The 19,967-nt window shown below is 36.1% G+C and overlaps 1 long non-coding RNA gene across 1 annotated transcript in view; it reads left to right on the top strand.

Moving 5' to 3' along the window:
• The window catches only part of LOC121064422, a 51,968-nt gene extending 40,207 nt beyond the window's left edge, over window positions 1-11,761 (top strand). The window contains exon 5 of the long non-coding RNA XR_005816500.1: window positions 11,065-11,761. This is a non-coding gene — a long non-coding RNA (uncharacterized LOC121064422). The remainder of the gene's footprint in view (window positions 1-11,064) is intronic.
• Window positions 11,762-19,967: the final 8,206 nt, after the last annotated feature.

The following is a 19,967-nucleotide window of genomic DNA, read 5'->3' as shown; positions in this document are numbered from 1 at the left end:
CTTACTTGCCCTTTGCTGGGAAAAGGATGGAGAGTTAAACAATACAGAAACAGTTTTCCTGATAGCTGTTCTGGCCAGCTGTCATTTCACCCCAATGTCTGCTATCTTTTAAATGTACTTGCCTTCTTTACAGTCTTTGTATTGCTCACAGGTAACTTCTTTGCTCATAGCTCACTGCTTCTGGATTCTGGCTCCTTCCTAACGACAGCTCAAAAGAACCATTTCTGGCATGTCTCAGTCTAAAGTACTAGCATTGTACTAAATATTGTTTGATCTGTATTTTATCCCATATTTTAAAAGCAAAACGTTTCCTGCTCTTTTACTCACTCAGTGAGCTGCAGCAAGCAACTTTTCTTGCAAGCTCAGAATGTCTACTGATTGCCAAATTAAACAAATTAAATGTCTCATTATTAAGTTGGGGGCACTGTTTTTAACTTTTTTTTTTCCTTAAATATAAAGAAGACATTAAAACATTATTGGGATACCTATGAAGCACCATCATGAAGAGAATGTACTATTCCCAAGTTTTCCTATTCAGGTGATAAATAACAGATGGAGGGAGAGAAAAAGGAGTAGTAGTTCCTTACTATTTATGGGGATTTTTTTGTGTCCATAAAACTCTCTGAACTGCATAGAGTCACACAAGCACAGATGAATAAAATTACCCTATGAAATTTCCCATAAGAAACTGTTCACAACTTCAAATGAAATGCAAACTTTGATTTCTTATTTATTGTTTGCACTCCGACACTAATCACATAATAATAATGACCTTTCTTTAACTTCACAAACACTGAGAATTGCTTTCATTGTCTGAAAAATAGTGCCAGCACCATAGGAAATTTTTGGTAAAGTTAGCATTTGAAAGATGAAAAATCATTTTCAAATGGAACAGAAAATATAGAAATAATTATGTTTTGTACTAATATTTATCCAGCTGATCACTAGAAGCAACACTGGGTGGAACCAAAGAAAGCAAGGTTCAGAGAGTGTTCCAGTCATGTAACAAAATCTTAGATATTTATGAAGCTATATAATTTCCTGTTTCTCATACATAGTCACTTAATAAATCTCTCTTTAACAGCATAATATCAGTTTGTATAGCTCCATTCTGTTTGATATCAGTGAGATTGCAATAAAAGAGTATCAGCAATCTACCCTCTGCAAGAGACTTTCTGACTGACCTACAAAAAGTACAGAAAGTTGAACAGTTTACCATTCAGAGAGTAAGTTATTCTCATGGAGATTATTCCTTTCTCTTTTCATGCAATGCAGTGGTAAACATGCATAATTTGCAAAATGTAAATAGTAAAAGGTTTATAAAAGCACACCTTAAGCTTCTCTGAAATATCTTCTGCATTATTCCATGAAAAAAAAGACATATCTGCTTAACTCTGGAATTGCTAGCTGACCACAGAACGATGTTTGGATGGTTATGAAAACAATTTTTTTCCCCCAGGAGGAAAAGTTAATTAGCATATCTACTGTTTGCACAGAACTGAATAAACATATCTTTTTTTTTTTTTTTTTTTAAACTGGCTTCATCTATTAGTTATGATTGGAAAGAAAAGGAAAGGAAAACCTAAACCATTATCTGGAGGTACAAATCCAAGTTTAGAGTACAAAACATTGTTAAATGTTCTAAAGCAATAAAAAATGATAAACAAAACAAACAAAAACCACCACAAAGAAAAGCACGTAAAAAAAAAATAAATGTTGCAATTATCAAGACCCAACTCTTCAAAGCGACTTGTGAAATGCCTCCGGTAAAAGGTAGATATAAAAATCACTCCATCACTCCAAGTGACTGTCATCTAGCAAGACTGTATCTTCAAATATCCTTGTATCTACTTCTAAAAATGTGAAAAAGGCCAAGTATCGCAAATCACTTAAGATAGTACTCTTGGAAGTTAAGGAACTGGAATCCAGTTGTTGTTTTGGACAGTATATACTACCTGTTTTGGAGAACACATGGAGAAGCAGAAAGGAGAAAAATCCTGTTAACAATTAAACTATGTACTTTAACAGCAAATCCTATTAACAATAAAACTATATACTTTATCAGATCTCAATATGTGACACATCACCGGGGAATTCTACAGAAACAACAGATTCACCAGTAACACTTCTCTCCTCTTTCTGATATAAAATACTGAGAATCATTTATCCCTTTAGGAAATATAGCTGTTGTCTCCAAGTTTCCTGTAAGATGTGAAGGTTGAACCAAAAACAGATATGATTAGCTCACCAAAAGGCAGTTAAACAAACAAACAAAAAGAGGACTGGGAACTCCTATGCTTTAGGCTGCAGATGAATGTCTCCTTGGCAGGTTCAAGGGCGTTAGAATTCAACACTACAGGGATTCAAGAATTTTATGGGTTTCTTAGGTTGTATCTCTATAGAAATTGAAGATGATAAAAATGACTAGCTGATTACAATGTGCTGGTGTACTATCAGTCATACTTAAGTTGGATTGTGAAAGTAATACAAGGAATTAAAAAATAATAATTAACAGCTGCCTTGTAAATCCATAGAAAGTACTGGTTTTCATAGAACTTAATCTGCTTGATAAATATTGAACACATTGCTAAAAATGAAATACCGGGAAGATGAAAAGTAATGGACTGCAACAAGGAAGGGAAAGTTAAAGACACCATCCCCATCCTGTGTTTTTTTTTGTTTGTTTGTTTGCTTGTTTGTTTTGGTCATTTGTGGTCCAGTAGTATCTGGAAATCTCAGCTGGGTTCAACATATTACTCATGTTCCCTGTATTTCTGCTATGCTTATCACATTTTATATGTTTCTGTCTTTTTAAGTGGGGCATTAGACTTGATACAATGCTAAGCTCTCTAGGAAATGTTTAAGTGTTCAAGGTTAGTGATGGATGACTTTGGAGAAGACGCAAATAGCTCACTTCTCCAGAGTAACTGGTGAACACTAATTTAATCTGCACTGAATGTCTGAACCATCCCCATTGTAAATAGCTCTATTGGAGGGTAAAACATAGAAAATGACTGGAACTGCAGTGTAAGCCTTTTATATATAAGAAATTACTCATCACTTCAAATAGCTACTCACATTTTTTTTTTCTGTAAGTGTCAACAACTTTTATTTTTGTGCCAAGACATTTTTCTTAAGTTTTAGCAGAGGAAATAGGTTCATTTGAAATTGCCCCTGTGCATAAAGACTCTAACAATTTGCAAAGTACCTAGATGGTTTAGAGCCAAAATTTAAATGGTCAGAGATATGTTTCCCTAGGAATAACTCTAAAATTCTTGCTTGAACTGCAATTATTTTTATTGCCTACAAATTTCTGTTACTGATACTTTTTCTTGTGAAAGCCAACATACATCACGTGAAAAGTGACAAATTAAGAGGCTTAGAGATTTAAATTTTTCATTATCCTAGAATGGGGACAATGCAGTACAAGCCTTCACATGTGGCCTCATCAATGTGTTTTAAACCTGATCCAAAGGTCAGGTTTAATCCAAACTGCCTCCACAAGCTTTTAGAATTGAGTCTCTCTCTGGTAAGCAAGTTTGCCTTAGAAAACACATGGACATTTTAGGACTTCAGCAAAAGGCTATATACACAGTCCTTTAGTAAGAATAAACAAAACAATAACCAAAATAATAACCAATAAAATAGCAATATAAAAATAGTAAGAATGATCTTTTCCAGTTAATCTGTAAGTGTTTCTGTTAACTGTTAGTGACTCTAAAGTCAATGACTCAGAAAGTTCTAATTCACGGTATTGGACTCTACACTCTGGAATTTCCTCATCCTAGCAGTATATCAAAGTCAGTCTTGCTATCTTGAGACACAATGCGATTGTACTGACCGTTTTCTTGAAGAATATAGGGCACCCTCTGGAAACTGGTTCTTACCCAGAGTAAGAGAAAACTTCTGAGACAAATTAGTGTATCGGGATCATGCCATTGGATAAATCATATTTCTTTGGAAACTTGGGAATCCTTTAGTAGTAAGATTTTGTTATCATGAAGTAACCTTACATGTAACAAATTAATTGTTAATTATATCCTCTTCTACAGTAAATAGTATACAGTACTTTTAGCTGTAAGTATTCTACCATAGTTTTAAATGACAATTAGCTAACAGACAAAATGTGTTAGATCTTTTACTGATATCTGTGGCACCTCAAATGTTATTGGACCCATGTAACACATTCACAAATCATAGTCTGATCCTGAAGCAGTGAACTCAATGGATGAACACCCTTTTGGTTAAGTGAGGCTTAGAAAAAAAGACATTTTAACATTGTACCATTCAAAAAGCTGGAAATATAATTATACTAATCTTAGGAGGTACAAAAATGTGGGTCTAGTAGATTGTGGTGCATTGTGCTTTGGGGACATTGCGGGCAGGGAAGACAGGACTGAAGGCAGTACACATGTGCCTACAAATTAAAACCAAGAATATTGTGAGAAGATGATAGTGATATGTGAGACATAGGAAGTTGAACAATTATTGAACTAAATACAGTGGAGAAGAATTACACCTGAAAGATCCTGATACCCTCAGACACCTTTCTTCCTTATCTGGCTTCAGTGTTGCTCCTGGAGGCTTTCAGAATTATGTTGCATTTCTGGATTTGCCTTCAGGACATTCAACAGTCCTGCAAACGCATTTAATTAAGACAAAAAAGAGTTTCTTCACCCTATCTCCTATTTGAAATTAACTTCTGTATGACACAGTTTCATTATGTAAAGGTATTTTTTGAGTATCCTGCCCAGTTATCTGGACACTTCTCATGTGATTGTTTTGTTGACTGTAAATAAATGTATATATGCTATGCAAACATGCCTTTTTCCTAGCAGACATGATGGTGGTGCCAATTTGCACTGCTTCTGCGTATTTGTGAGCCCAAGCATAGTATTAACTCTATAGAACATGACTTCTGAACTGTCTTCAGAAAGCATAAATGAGAGCAATGAATGTGATTCATTAGTGGGTCTTAAAGTAAAAAATTTTTGAAAGGTAAACAACACCTTTGTTTTGTCTAACTCAAGTGACCCCTAGATAAAGATTGCTGCAACTGAGCATATTGTCCTGGGAACAACAGACACATATCACATATCTTAAGTTTTGCTGCCTTCAATGCGATGTGTTTTTAAAAGTAAGTAAAAAAAATCTTCTCTTGGATAAACTAAATTCTCATGTCAAGATAATTTAAGAAAATACACTATTTGCTTATTTTTCTTACTAGGTCTTTCTGTTCTGCTTATATAACAAAAACAGTTCCAATAAAATGCCTTGTCTTTCCATGCCTGAAAACTAGCCAGTGTGAAGGGCAGTGTACGTAATCTAGTAGGAATGAAAGAAGACAAAGACACTCATAATCCCAAAAAGCCTATTTCATCTCTCTATTCTTCATGGTAAGGATCGATCAGATGCAGCTGGAATAGCACCTTGAAGCTTGTGCCAAGTTGTTGAACAAGGCAGTCTGTTTGTTGGTTAGCAATCTCCCTTCTGGAAATAAAAAGTAAATAAATGGATAAAATCCTGTTACCTCTTAACCTCTGGAGTGGAGTCCATTAAAAGCAACAATAATCATACACTTCTTTAGCACTTCCCCTGGCAATACAAACATAGGTGTCATCTCATGTGAAGACTTACCCATTATGCTTAGACTCAACATTTTCATTTAAGACTTTTTGCCAGAATAGGACAGTCAGCAAGTACTAAAATAAAGGTAAATATAAGCAAAACTAAGAAAAACAGTGAAGCTGAAATATATATCATTTAGACATGAAGTCTCCTTGATGGAAGCAATAAGTACTATACATAAAGGACAGAAGGACAGTGTACCATGTTTTCCTACTACAAATGACAGTTTATGGTGGCTTTTTTTTTTTTTTTAATAACTCTCCCATGCCTGCATGAAATTTGGTCAGACATAGTGCCTTCACAGCTAAACCATCACAAAATGAATTACAAAAAGGACAGAATGAAATGTGGTTCCTGTAATGCCTGAAAATAACAGTAATTACGGTATGACCTCATTAGCAGCTTATGCATTACAACTTGTTTTAGTAAAAGAGAGAATGTTGGAAAAGCCACTCGATTTCACCCATAATCTTTCAGCAAATATGCAGAATGGATTCCTAACTTATTCCTTGCTGGACAACCATTAAGGATAAGCAGAAGAGACTATAACTAAAATCCTTATGCCAAAAACAGATCCTCCAATACAGTGTTAGTCTGTGTAGATAATCACAGAAGAAATCTTCACTTACAAAAGGTACAGTAAATCTTCTTTTTTTTTTTTTTGTATTTGTTTTAAACTGCCCACAAACAATGACAAGCAGATAGTTTGGATAGCATTATTTGCAACATGTTATCTGACAAAAAATGTTGAGATCAAGTTTTGGGACTCTGCTACAAGCTATCCTCATTCCAGATTTAAAGACAATATAAGTTTATATTTCCCCTCATAAGCACTTGTGAATAATACTTCAGCAATAAGGATTCTATTATGATTTATTTAAGTCCTGAATGCGATCACTAATACATTACTACATCATCCAAATAAATAAATAAATAACATAGTTTTCCATGGTTCTGCCCTGCTGACTCTATCTACATTCAGCTAGTTGGATGAACCATTAGCTAAACCATTTACCAGGAAGAGAGATTCATCATCTAGTACTAAATCATATGCAACAGTCTATTAGATGAGAAGGCAATAGCTACACACTGGAAAACACTACAGCAGCAGCTGAAAGTGAGCATGGTCTCAATCCTAATGAAGTAAGACTGACAGTAGGGTAAGACAAATAGCTTGGCACTACATTCCATCATATTTCTCTGAAATGATGAAAATGTTACAAGGAGCTAACAAAGTTCTAGGCCCAGGTCTTACTGACATATTGTGCCCACTTCCTCCAGATATTCAGCAGTTTTCCACTTTAATCATTTGAACAGTTCCACTAAGACCAGCTGCTTTAAAATCTGGTAAAGAAAAAATAGATGTAACACACTGTCCAAGTAAGAGGACAATGACATTGACTCTCTGAGGAGCTTTGGGGATAATATCGCTGTTCATATCATTGCTCTTATCTAAAGGAGTAGGTTTTTTTGTTTTCTATGAACTGGAGAAGATAACAGTGTGAGGAGTTTAACAAACGTTTTATGATGGGGTGTTGTACCCTTTCTTCTGTATGTAGACTGTAACAGCAATCCATTGTAAGACAGGCAGTGATCACCAAAAGGACCAGAAACTTCTGTGGGAGCAGAATTTGGTGGCTTTCTTGTTAAGCTGCCTCTTCACTCATTAATCATTTCAATGTCTTTTAAAAGCTTGCTTATAGTTTCTAATTTTATGTCTTAAAAAGCTAGTTTTGATCTTTACAGCTGCAGAGGCCAAAGAGTATTGGAAGGAAAAGTGATGTACGACTGCGGTGTTTATACTAGTATGAAACATTAATTTCTCTGGGTTCACATTTCTGCTGGGGCAGTGTTATCAATAAGTAATTGCTGAGGACTGCTTACTTTGTGATTAACGTTGTTTTTTTTTTTTTTTTTTTAAAAAAAAAAAGTAAAGGATAACCGAAGCTTGGAAAGAAAGTTCTTTTATTTACCACAGTATGAAAATGTCATGGTTTCACCCCCATGGACAGCTAAACTCCACTACAACCACTGTCTCACTCCCCTCCTCAAAGGAAGAGGGGGAGAAAATACGATGGGCAAAACAAACTCAATGTAGGGAGATTAATATAATTTATTACCTATTACTAACAGACTAGAGTAGCGAGAAACTAAAAGCAAATTAAAAACATCTTCCCCCCACCCACCCTCTTCTACCTCTTCACCCCGAGTGGTCCAGGAGAACGGGGAATGGGGGCTGCAGTCAGTCCCTAACGCTTCATCTCCGCCGCTCCTTCACGGTCCCTCTCTGCCCCTGCTCCACGTGGGGTCCCTCCCATGGGATGCCGTCCTTCAAGAACTGAGCCTGCGGGGGCTGCCCACTGGCGGCAGCTCTTCAAGAACTGCTCCCACATGCCTCCGTACCACAGTGTCCATCCCCCAGGAGCAAACTGCTCCAGCACGGGTCCCCCACGGGCAGCAGCTCCCCCCAGACCCCCTGCTCCTGCGTGGGCTCCTCTCCACGCGCTGCAGCTCCGGCCCGGGGCCTGCTCCTGCGGGGGCTCTCCATGGGCCGCAGCCTCCTCCAGGCCACATCCACCTGCTCCACCGGGGGCTCCTCCACAGGCTGCAGCGTGAAGATCTGCTCCACCGTGGGACCCATGGGCTGCAGGGGGACAGCCTGCTCCACCAGGGGCCTCTCCACAGGCCGCAGGGGAACTGCTGCTGCATGCCTGGAGCACCTCCTGCCCTCCTGCTGCACTGACCTTGGGGGCTGCAGGGCTGGTTCTTACCCCTCTCTCCCAGCTGATGTAGTACAACAGGTTTTTTTTCTTTTTTTTTTTTCTTTTTTTTTTTTTTTTTTCCCTTTCTTAAATCTGCTGTCCCAGAGGTGCAAACAGCATCGCTCCCTGGCTTGGCTCTGGCCAGCGTCATGTCCCTTTTAGAGCCAGCTGGAGCTGGCTCTGATCTAACTTGGGGCAACTTCTGGACATTTCTTACAGAGGCCACACCTGCAGTGTCGTTCCCCTCCCCCCTCCCCCAACCTTGCCACATAAAATCAATACAGATAATAATTAAATAATAAAATATGTATATCTATCTGTCTGTCTGTCTATCTATCTATCTTTTTTTTCCTCCAGTGAGTGTTCCAGGTCTGTTGTTGAATATGATTGGATACATATATGTTGGCTCAGTCAATTTCCAGAAAATATGGTCCTCTGTATACCATACTGACCTGAAATTAGACAACCTGTTGAATTACCAGTTACTTTTTCTTTGGAATCTTGCTTATGGTCTAAATCCTTAAATCCAGAACAACTATAGACATGTCTTAAAAAAAATAAATAAATAAATCTATTTGATTAGTGAGTTAGGATACATTTTAAAAGAAGCTATTTTTATAAGTAAACTAAGAAAATAAAAGCTACAGAGTAATAAAATACAATCAAACTCACCAGAATGTCAAAAACCTTCCACCATGATCAGAGGAAGTAACTGTGCCCATTCAGCTCTTCTCGGAGAAGAAATCTGAGTAAATAAATGGCCTTTGTAACATGATCAAAAGTCAACAACATTGAAGCTGTCTCTCAAACCCACCAATGTTTGTGCCTGGGAGGGCATCGTTAGGGCAATTACTTGATTAAACAGCCAGTCCATTTTGTTTATTTGTTACACTCCTCAAAGGAGCCCAGTTCACTCTCATGGGAGCACTTGTGTATCCAGTAAATAGAAGCAGATTGATTACATGCCTTAAAATCACAAGACAGAATACTCTATCCCTTTGTCTTCTGCTAACCCACAAACAGGAGCAGAGCTGGAGAAAGGCATGATACATCTTGTGTACCTGGTTGTAGGCCTTGCACAGCTCTGAAGCAACATTGCTCTGATGAGGATGTAGCTTTCTTTCCTTGCACAGTTGTGGACACATTTGCACAATATGAACATTATAAGACAGGTACAGAGTTTGTTCATGACAGCCAAACATTACTATTGCTCACTGCTTTGGGAGGTCACAAGAAGTGTTTCTTGTATCTCAGTATAACTACCACTCTTTCTAGTATTTACACACACACTTTTTCTCTTCTGGCTTCATGTTAATTTGTCTTACAAGACGATTTGCTCTTGTTTCAGATTATTTTATCCATCTATTTATCCCTTATCATTTACACCAAATCTCTGGCAGTCAGCACGCAACTAGAGTACTCTTCTCTAGGGTGGGGGTTGGAGTTTTTTTTCAGGATCGTGTTACCAGACTGTTTGGCTATGTCAATACCACCCTTAAAGAGGAGTCTCTGAGAAGCCTGAGCATGGCATATTTCCAGTTCTGCTTGCCTCCAGTCTACACAGACAACTCCTAGGCAGCAGGTATAATAATTGCAGAAATGCTTGCAGGCAGCCTACAGATAACTGTGTGCAGGTGTGCCTGAGAGCATCCAAACTGGCTAACAGCATGTCAACAATATACTGAACCACTAACTATGCTTAAGAGATGGTTTCTCATTTTGCTATGGAAGCAACACCTGGAGCCATGTTTCCATGTTTACTATCTGGGCATCTCTCAGAACACAAGGTAAAAATACCAGCTGTGGTTTAGGGATTTTTTTCTGTCATGTTTCCCTTATGTCTCCTCTTCTTGTCTTCCCACTCTCTTAACATCTAGAATATCAGCCAGAAAAAATGTCTCTGCCCACCTACTTTTCAGTCCTGAACAAACTCACAATATGCATGTATTACTGGGCTATAACATGGCTTGAGACTTTGATAGGAGTATCACTTCTTATATGTAACTGAAATGAGGGTTGCTCTCTGATCTTGGTATTATTTCATCTATAGCAATACTAATACTACAGTTATATATACCCATATATGAATAACATATCTCTAACCTGAAGTTCTAGAACAATGAAGTCTTTATTGCTTCATTTTTCCTGGATCTTTCATTTAAATGATCTGTATCAAAATTGTTCACAGACAGTGGTAATAAAATAGCAGTATTTATCCAAAATAATGTATTCCAAAGTCTAAACTGTATGTCAATACTATACACTCATGAAGCACTGAAATATTTGGAAGAAAAGAAGACTTCTGAAACAATTTTATACGTGGCTGTGATATATTTGTATTTCGTTGTTCGTTCTCCAAGTTACATTTTCAGAGATATAGAAGAACGAATACATAATTCCTGTCTTCAACATAGAAGCAAGAGGCTCTACTTGGAGTGAGAAAAGAGTAGATCTAGGTGATTCACAGTTTTAATTAGATACCTGTTATGATGTTGGAATGATGCCATATGACATGCATGTTAAGGGGTGTCACACAGTGTCACAGAGTTCTCGGATCATGCTAAGAAAATCTGGTGCTTCTGCCTTATTTTTCATATGTATAGTAAGAGGTATGTGAATAGTAGAGCAGATATGATCCACCTGTGTTTTGATTGTGGAAGTTCTTTCTAAACAGGGCTCATGCTAAAGGCTTCACAGTGTTTAGACTTCCTACTCAACCTGACTGCAAGATAAGAAAGAAGGAAGGAAGCAGAAATGATACAGGAGCACGTCTTCATCTAGATAAATTCTCCTGACACCAGTGTGCTGCCTACATTCAGGAGGCTGGAATTTTATTTTTGGTTAAACATAATGAAACTTAGAATGATGAAGAGTGAAGACAGTTAACTGCACATGGTCTGCTTATATTTTGTTGCTTTCCTGTGAACAGCAACCTTCTTAAATTAACTTATATTTTTTCATTATCACTTTTTCTTTCCTATTTTGTTAGGAAATTGCTCAGCTTTTACCAGCTGAAAGGTGACTAATGTCTTTCTGTCCCGATATTTCTTCAGCATTGCAATTCCCTGGATCCAATAACAAAAAATGGTCAGTTGTTTTGCTCTGAATTTTGTAAATTCATTACTTTTTCAACCTAACTATCCAAATGTCTTAATAGCATGAAATCCTTCTTTATAGATTTCAGTAAATACTTTGTGCTGAAAGTGAGTCTTCTACCTTTATTTGCATAGAATGATGTTGTTACCATAAGTAAACCAATAGCAGTAGGCTGCAGTATGCTAATGCTTGGCATAAAAAAAGGTGCAAAAAGCAGGATGAATGTGATTGTATTTATTCAGTTACCATTTTCTTCCTATGTTCACCTTTATTGTTTTAGAACCTTTTCCTTCCGTAGCTCTTTCAGCCTTTTCAGTTTATGAGGTATGTTTATCTCCTGGCAAAAAAGTGGAGAGGAAACCAAAATGAATGTCAAGTTTAAAACAATATTTTTGGGGAAAAATTCTGTGAGCTAGCAGACCAGTAGCTGTGAAAGACAGCCCTGAATAGTTGTAAAACCACACCACACCACTGCATATCCAGTTCTTTGGATGCTTTGATCAAAAGGAAAAAATCCTCATAGAATATTTTTTTTTTGAAAAATAAATGGATGATCATTAACTGAAGAACAAGAATTAATTAAATCAGTAAATTAAAAAATGTAGGGTCCTACTAAACAGGTATACTCCTATTTAAGTTGTTGGCAGACTGTCAATTGTAATGATGCTTTTCATCTAAAGGCTAAGAGTCTTTGCAGGAGACAAGGGGTTTTCAGCTCTGATGTCAGACAGTGAAAAGAACTCCTGCAGAAACTAAAAGCCACCATTTTTTGACCTTTCTTTGCTTAACATAAGCACATTGTTGCATGTAGTTATGATGAAGTAAAATCCACTAGCTTAAACAATTTTACTTCATGTATAATTTCCTCTTAGGGGAAATGATAAGGAAAAAAAACAAACAACCAACAAACAACACCATGTGGCAGATGCTACTCTTGTCTCCCAGAGTATTACTGACAGGTACTCAGAAAGTATGCTAATGAAAGCACTGCTGTAACCCATATACAAAGGTCTCGACAAGAGATACCTGTCTAATAATAAAAGCTACTAGACAGAAAAGGAGTTGATTGCCAATGCCAGAGTTCCAGAATTCACATTAAAACTGAAATGATCATGTGTCACGTGTCACTGTTATCTGGCTTTTAAAAGAAGGCAAAAAAAAAAAAAAAGCACACTGTGAGTAAAATCTGCTAACCCACCCTTTCCTTCCTTTCTGGTCTTTGACTATTGCTGTTCAATATTTTAGCATATCTAATCAAACAGATCTCTTGGATGATGAGAAGTTATTTAGTCCAAGGACTTGCCTAGCTTTTGTGAACTCTTATTTGCCAGGCAGGAGCTTTCAGCCATGCCAGAACACCTTGAAGATATTTTGGAGCTGGTTCTTAGATTGTACAACTCTTCCAGAGTTCACACATCATATCATGCCCTAGTTCTCCTAGAGTGACGTAAAAGGTACTTAAAATGCAAGAGTGCAGGGCAGCATAAAAGGAGTTAACTCATGCACCCAATTTCTACGGTATTCACTGCTCTGCTTTCCAAGTCATGTTTGCACTGCAGCATTACAAACATTCCTGACTGCCTTGTCTTCTTCCTATTCTGAACACTGTCATTAATGACCGTCCTCCCATCCCTTGACATCTTCATGGAAATATTTCATGTCTTTTCTCCTGAAAAATAAAGTCTTTAAACAGAAAATAAATAAATAAACAAACAAACAAACAAATAAATAAATAAATAACCTCCTTGTGCTAGTGGTCTTTGACATTTGCAAACATGGCAGTAAGTAACAAATATTTTTCAATCTCCATGTTTTCCTTATTACTGCAGAGCTCATTTCTTTCCATTTTTACTTCACTTTAAACTGAAGAATGTTCTTAGTGGTAGCCTTATGTTGTTCTAGGGAATGTTGAAGAACCAAAAATGTACACGTACTTTTATGATATATACACATAAAATAAACAGTCCTTCTAGTTGAGAGAAATCATGCAAAGATGATATTTCAGTTCCAAAACTCTAAGAATCCTCAAGCTGTGAGAAAACTACGCATTTTTCTTTGCAGATTAACCAATCAGATATTCTAAGTGTTACACTCTTCAGCACTGAAAGCTAAAAAGAGTAAAGATAGTTTCACATATATGTCGGGTATGTTATTTTACCTGTATCTCTTATAATGTTTCTATCTTACCCTTGGGAGTTCTCCAATAGAAAAATCCTTTTTTATTCATATACACTACATGGGTATATGACTCTGTAGAATTATGAAATTGTGAGATCCTTTCCAATGTGAAAATCATCTGAATTGAACTCTGTTCTTATAAGCATGGTAGAAGGCATTCTGCATGTGAAATTATTTTCTTTTGTAGACTTGTATGCACAATATAGACATTCTCCCAGCGTTTATCATCAATAAGTTTAAACATGAATGTTAATTGTATTTCTAAATAGAAGGATACACTATCTCAGATAACCCAGTTAAAAGATGTGGACTTTTTTTTTTTTTTTTTTATCTTGCTACTTTCAAAGTCTGACTAGTGACTACTTTCTAAATCTGTTCTTTGAAAAATCCTTATAGGAATAAGTCAAGTGCAGCAAAAATGTCTGAAATTAAGGTTTTGGCAACTGTTACTCCTCAACTTTCAACAATGTATGGAAAACTTCACAAATATGAAATGCATTTTATCCAAACATTTTTTAGTAAAATTTTATAAGTGTTCTGGATTTTCTTTACCCTCTTCATGATTTCTAAGGAGTATCTGCATAAAATGAAACAAATCTGTTTATTCTCTTGCTTGAGCTATTTCCTGGTGCTGCATTGGCTCTGTTTCATTATGAGCTGTTGATACCGCAAAATCTGGATTGTAGTGTGCAAAATAATTCAGTTAAAGAAGGTAAATGATTCAAATATCCCAATACTCAGCAAACTGGAAGAAAGTGAGAAACCTGTTTAAAATAACTTACTGAAGTTTCAGAAAGTTGTCACTTGTTAAAGTTCCCTGAGCTTCCTTTATATTTTTTCAAGATGTATTATTGAAAAGAATTAGTAATATCTTCACTCTAAGCAATATTTTAATATATTTTGGAAGTTTGTTAGCTTTGATCTAGTTATAAAAGACATATTTTCTAAAAAGAGTGATTGTTGTTCTCAGTTATCTTTTGCTAGGAATACATTCTTAAAGTGAATGGAAAGGTATGCTTTTTATATAAGGAGGTGCACTGCACTGAGGAAGGTGGCCCTAAAAAAGCATGGTTTTCCCCTTGGAGATTCTTCTTGGTAGCATCATATCCCACATGTTAGAATACATTTTAGTGTAGGTAAAATGAAAATAAATCCATGTAACCATCTTTGTTTGGACATTTGGATTAAATGCTGCTACAATATGGGCAGAATTGCCATCTAGATGATTTGCTTTCAGAAAATAAAAATAAATATATATATGTGTGTGTGTGTGTGTGCTCTGTTTACACCTTTCATAAAATTTGCAGACTGTCAGCAAGTTTATGACACAAGCATCAGGAAGAAAAATTGATACGTTCATCTAAACAAAATGAAACAAAACTGTCATTAATTTGAAAGAAAAGAGGTAAATAAATTTTGTTTTAGAGATGATACCAGTCACAGTGAACAACAAAAGCAGTGATGATCCCTGTTACCATAGTACGTTAACTGATCAATGTTATCTGATCATTAGTATGAAGAGCATGAAGATGACTTCACAGTGTCAGTTGCCTGGAGGAATTAAAGACTGAGAAGTGAAGCCAAGGCCATTGTACATTACAGATGGCATTTCATGGCAAGGAAGAAGACAATGTACCAGCTAGTTAAAAATATAATCGCTGTTATAACTATTTAGCTATAGTACATGCATTTAATAGTTGATTTCTAGGAACTGAAACATACGCATGATTTTTCTTTTTAGCTTTCCAAAGTGATTATGGATATATGTGAAAGTAAAATAGTGCAGTATTTTAAATTACCTTGAATTACAGTATCACAGTGACACTGTGTAAATCTATTCTTTTTGGCCTAGTGAGAAGTAATGTAAGAGTTCAAGCTTGGCAAAATTAACTGATAGCTGACTTCATTCTCTTTGATTTTATTATAAGGCAAAGTTTGCCAAGATAAAATATACTCAAAACTGCACTGCATGTAGCTTGAAGAGATAAATTTAATCAATTCTGGTTTCTTATTGAACACAATACTTGGAGAATAACTTTTGTCTGGTGGGAATGCATGTACACAACTGCTGAGACAGAGCAGGGATGCAGCTATCTCAGTTAGTAGTAGTACTGTAATCCTATACAATGCTACAGCAATGTAATCTAACAAAACCCATTTAGAGCATCAGTGATATATGGGCTGCACAGACATTTACTTAACATAAACACTGTACTCTTCAGCTTTTGCAGAAAATAACTGTGCACAAATTTGATAGTGAGTAAATAAAAGTGGAGCTAAGGGAGAAGTGGGTAAAAGATGCTGTTCCTTTAGAATTGCAACATATGTCTACTAGGACTGTCCTTGTAGTGGCTGTGTTAATGCTTCTTAGTTATAAAGTTGTTATTAAACCTCAAGGTCAAATGAATAAAATATTTCTACTACCTAGGATAAAATATGACCACTTAAAAAAAAAAAAAAAAAATCAGCTCAACAGATTTTTCATATGTATGTTTTCATAGGTTATTTGTACCATAGTGCAAAGCTTTAAGTCTGACTTGTGAGTCCACTGGTAACGCGAAATTTCCATTAGCCTTTGAAACTTGCCATTTCTGGGATAAATCATTTGCTTTTGTTGACTGTCTTCATGATTTATGCTGCAACTTAATTATAATTATTGTGATATCTGGAATGACAGAACACAATGTAGATCTACAAATATTTACATTGAAAGTGGTCACGAGGTTTCAGATAGTCTGGACCAGCTCCTAAACTAGGAAAATACTCTGAGGAAAATTCAGTCTAGAGTAAGAATTAATTTTGTTCTTTGTTTTCTGCTCTTTCACTTATCACCAAATCATATGTAGCTTTGGAACTTGAGTGAACAAGGTATTCTTTAGGATCCTTTTTAGTATCTTGCTAATAGGAACGTTGTATTGCTAACCTTCCAACTAGAAGTTCATGGAATTCCATTAGAAATGTTGTCACTTTGTGTAAGTGTTCTCTTTTGCTACAAAGCACTGTTTGACATAGTTCGAATCAGAAGTAGACAGAACTGTACTAAAGAGTAACCCAAGTGGATTGTCACAAGTAGCAACAGAGGAGGCATCAAGGACTAATCAGTTCTAACCTGAACAATGATGAGGATATTCAGGGAACATACTACTGGAAGGATGTAGTTTGGCTGACTTAAGTAGGCCTATAAAGAATGTGATATATTGCCATTATGTAAAATGTGTGTTCTTCTTTCTCCTGCTCACTTTTATATACAGTTATCTAACCAGATTAAAGAGATTATTTTTTCTACTTTAGAGTAGAGGGATAAAGTAATACAAAGAATAAGCAGTAATCACACAGGTAGTAATCAGTCTCATGGTTATCCCTGTGTGACTAGAGAGTCACCAACTGAGTCTTACAGCCTTGAGGGTTGATGGACCAACACAGTTTTCCTTCCTGCATCAGGAATAAAACAAGGAATAAATTTCAAATAGATCACTTTGTGCTATCTATCACTTGTGCTGCTTGATGCAGGTGGTGGAACTAAGGATGATACAGCAAAGCAAGAAGCTTTTTGTGGCAAGCATAAAGCCATGAGCGCCACACATCAGAGCCAGAGACCTTATTCTACGCTGCAGCCAAGATACAGAAATGATCACAGGTATCCTTAGCTGGTGATTGGAAGGGAAATTTTTTGATACCTTGCTTGGAAATGACATTGGAATGTGACTAAGTCTTTCCCACTTTCTTTACAAGAAAAAGGGTTGGAGTGACAGTTCTCTGCACTACAGTGCAAATGAAAAAACGTAAAACATTCAAAACGTAAACAGGATTGATGTATAAAAAACAAAACAAAACAAAAAAAAACAAAAACAAAAAAAAACAAAACAAACACAACAGAACACCACACTGCTCCCACCTAACTTCCCTACCTTCCAGCAACTGTAATACTGTAAACTCAGATTTCTTCCTGTCTCTAAGTGGTCAGAGGAATCTGACAGGAGCTATAAGTTGCCTGAAGCCCAGTTGTGTGCTCAAGGAAGTTAATTTGGCTTCTGTGTGGAGTAAATGCAGAGATTAGAGCTGCTGTGGCCTTAGGGCGTGACGAAGAACAGGATAATAAGGTGGGCTGGAGCACCATCAGATGAAGGGAGATGAATCTTGATAGGCTGTAACAGCCCATAAGATGGAAAGTGGAAATTATGTGAATGTAATTAAATGTAAAAGAATGCCAAAGAAGTTAAAAGTATCTCAGCTTGATCTATCTTCTGGGGTTACCCTACCCCTGGTAAAAGCTATGATATCATCAGAGCTGCTTGGCTTCATGCTTTGTTCCTTGTGATTCCTTTACAAGGAAACTCTGATTGTGGCCATTATGTGCTGCTGTGCCACATGTTGGTTGTCAGGCTGATGGGGTCTCTCTCAGTTCTACCCTAACTGTGAAAGCCTGCTGTGTAAGGGAAAATTGAAAATTGTGAGGGAAAACTTCCATATGCCTTGAGGCCTAGTTCTCTTGCCAGTTAAGAAGGTTTAATAGTAAGTGAGGAATTTAGGCTTTCATATACATTCTTAATCCTTCTTTTGGGGGTTGAGATTGCATCAATATAAGACACTGTAGGTGAATTTAACAATGTGCTGCTTGCACCAGCTGACATACTCTTTCTGAATTTGACCCCACATGTGATGCCTGTTTTATACTTAATCTCCATGTTATTTACTTCATTCTGGGAAATGATTTGCCGCAGGAAGAGCTTCATTTTGTGGTGCCAGATTACATGGCAACATGCTTGGTTAATTAAATTAAGCAACCTAAATAAATATTGGAAAAGTTTCATTTTGCTCCTAACAAAATGGTGTTAAAATCCAAATAAACTTGTAAATATAGATAATATTATAGGATTCCTACTTTGGATGCTTTCCATGGTCTTCTTATGAAACAACAGTTTTTTGTTGTTGTTGACTAATACAAGCGAGTATGTGAGAAACAAGAACTGGAGAAAAGGTATGAGTAAGATTCATGAAATAACTGTAGCTCTAGGTTGTAATGATATTCTTGTCTACATGACTTGAAAGGAAACTTCCATTTACAGCTTTGGCTTAGTCACTGTGTAATTAAGTTGCTTTATATGATGCGCTTGATACCTGAATTATTCTTTCATCTTTTAAATTTAAGGTATCTGTCAGCCAAAATTTCTCCCTGTATCTACCCCAGAAATATTTATCTTCATGAATTCTTCTAAACACCCAAACACTTCATGAGCTCTTCTAAATATCATAACATAAAATTATATTACAAGCATTGTTTACTAAGTAGATTTGTAACTGCTAATACTATTAAGTAAAACGAAATGAAAAACTCTCTGAAAATGATCTGTAAATATTAGTTAAAAAGAATATTACTCTGCTCAGAAGACAAAGTAAATATATTTATTTCCATTTCTCTATAATTGAATAATTTATTTTTGCACACAATGCAAATATTATGTGCTTCTCAGTAATGTAGCTATTTACTTACCCCTTTCTTCCAGTATGAACCCATGTACTCTTTGAAGATTTTTCAATGGATCTTTGTGCTTTTTGTTGTTGTTTGTTTGTTTAGTGAGAACAACGGAACAATTTAGTCTGAGAAATGTCACGCCATGATGCATTTCTGTGAATGAAGAACAATTGTATAACTTAGAGGAAAGACATTGGATGTAATAATTAAATGACTGTAGTCTGGAAGTATGATTTTTAATGTAAAACAGTTCTTAAAATAGCTGTCAGTTTTGAGTACTTTATCTCCAAATGAATTCAGAGATCTTGTGTGCTGTCTGAATTGTACTGATCAGATTTTTTTTAACCTTATAATTAAAGCCAATAATATGTTTTGTTTAATAAAACAAAACACTGAAGGTAAACATCCAATAACTGCATTGCATATTCACATTCGACATGCTAAGGACAAAATGAATGAAAACTTCAATGTATGAAGTTTACTGAAGTATGAAGAGCTTTTAATAAATCTGTTAAATGACCAGTGTTTGAAATTAAGTTCTTAAAATCCTTCTCCACTTAGGCATATCATAGCAGGTTAAACTTTTGTATTATGTTGTAAGACATTTATTTCTTTACTGATTCTTCTGGCAAATCTGACATGATGAAGACAAACTATGTGCATTCTGATTTTGCTGAAATCAAGTTACAAAAAGCCCACATCTAAGTAGGTACAGATATTTTAATATCTAAGATCTACTAAATAATGGTATTCTTCAATCAATTATGCACACTAGAAATACTTTTCCTGCTCTGCTATCTGGTAAAACAGAGAGCTGAATGACATTTCCC

Source organism: Cygnus olor, chromosome 2 (assembly GCF_009769625.2).
Source record: "Cygnus olor isolate bCygOlo1 chromosome 2, bCygOlo1.pri.v2, whole genome shotgun sequence".
NCBI lineage: Eukaryota > Metazoa > Chordata > Aves > Anseriformes > Anatidae > Cygnus > Cygnus olor.
The sequence above is the reverse complement of the archived record's forward strand: the minus strand, read 5'-3'. Positions and strand labels throughout refer to the sequence as shown.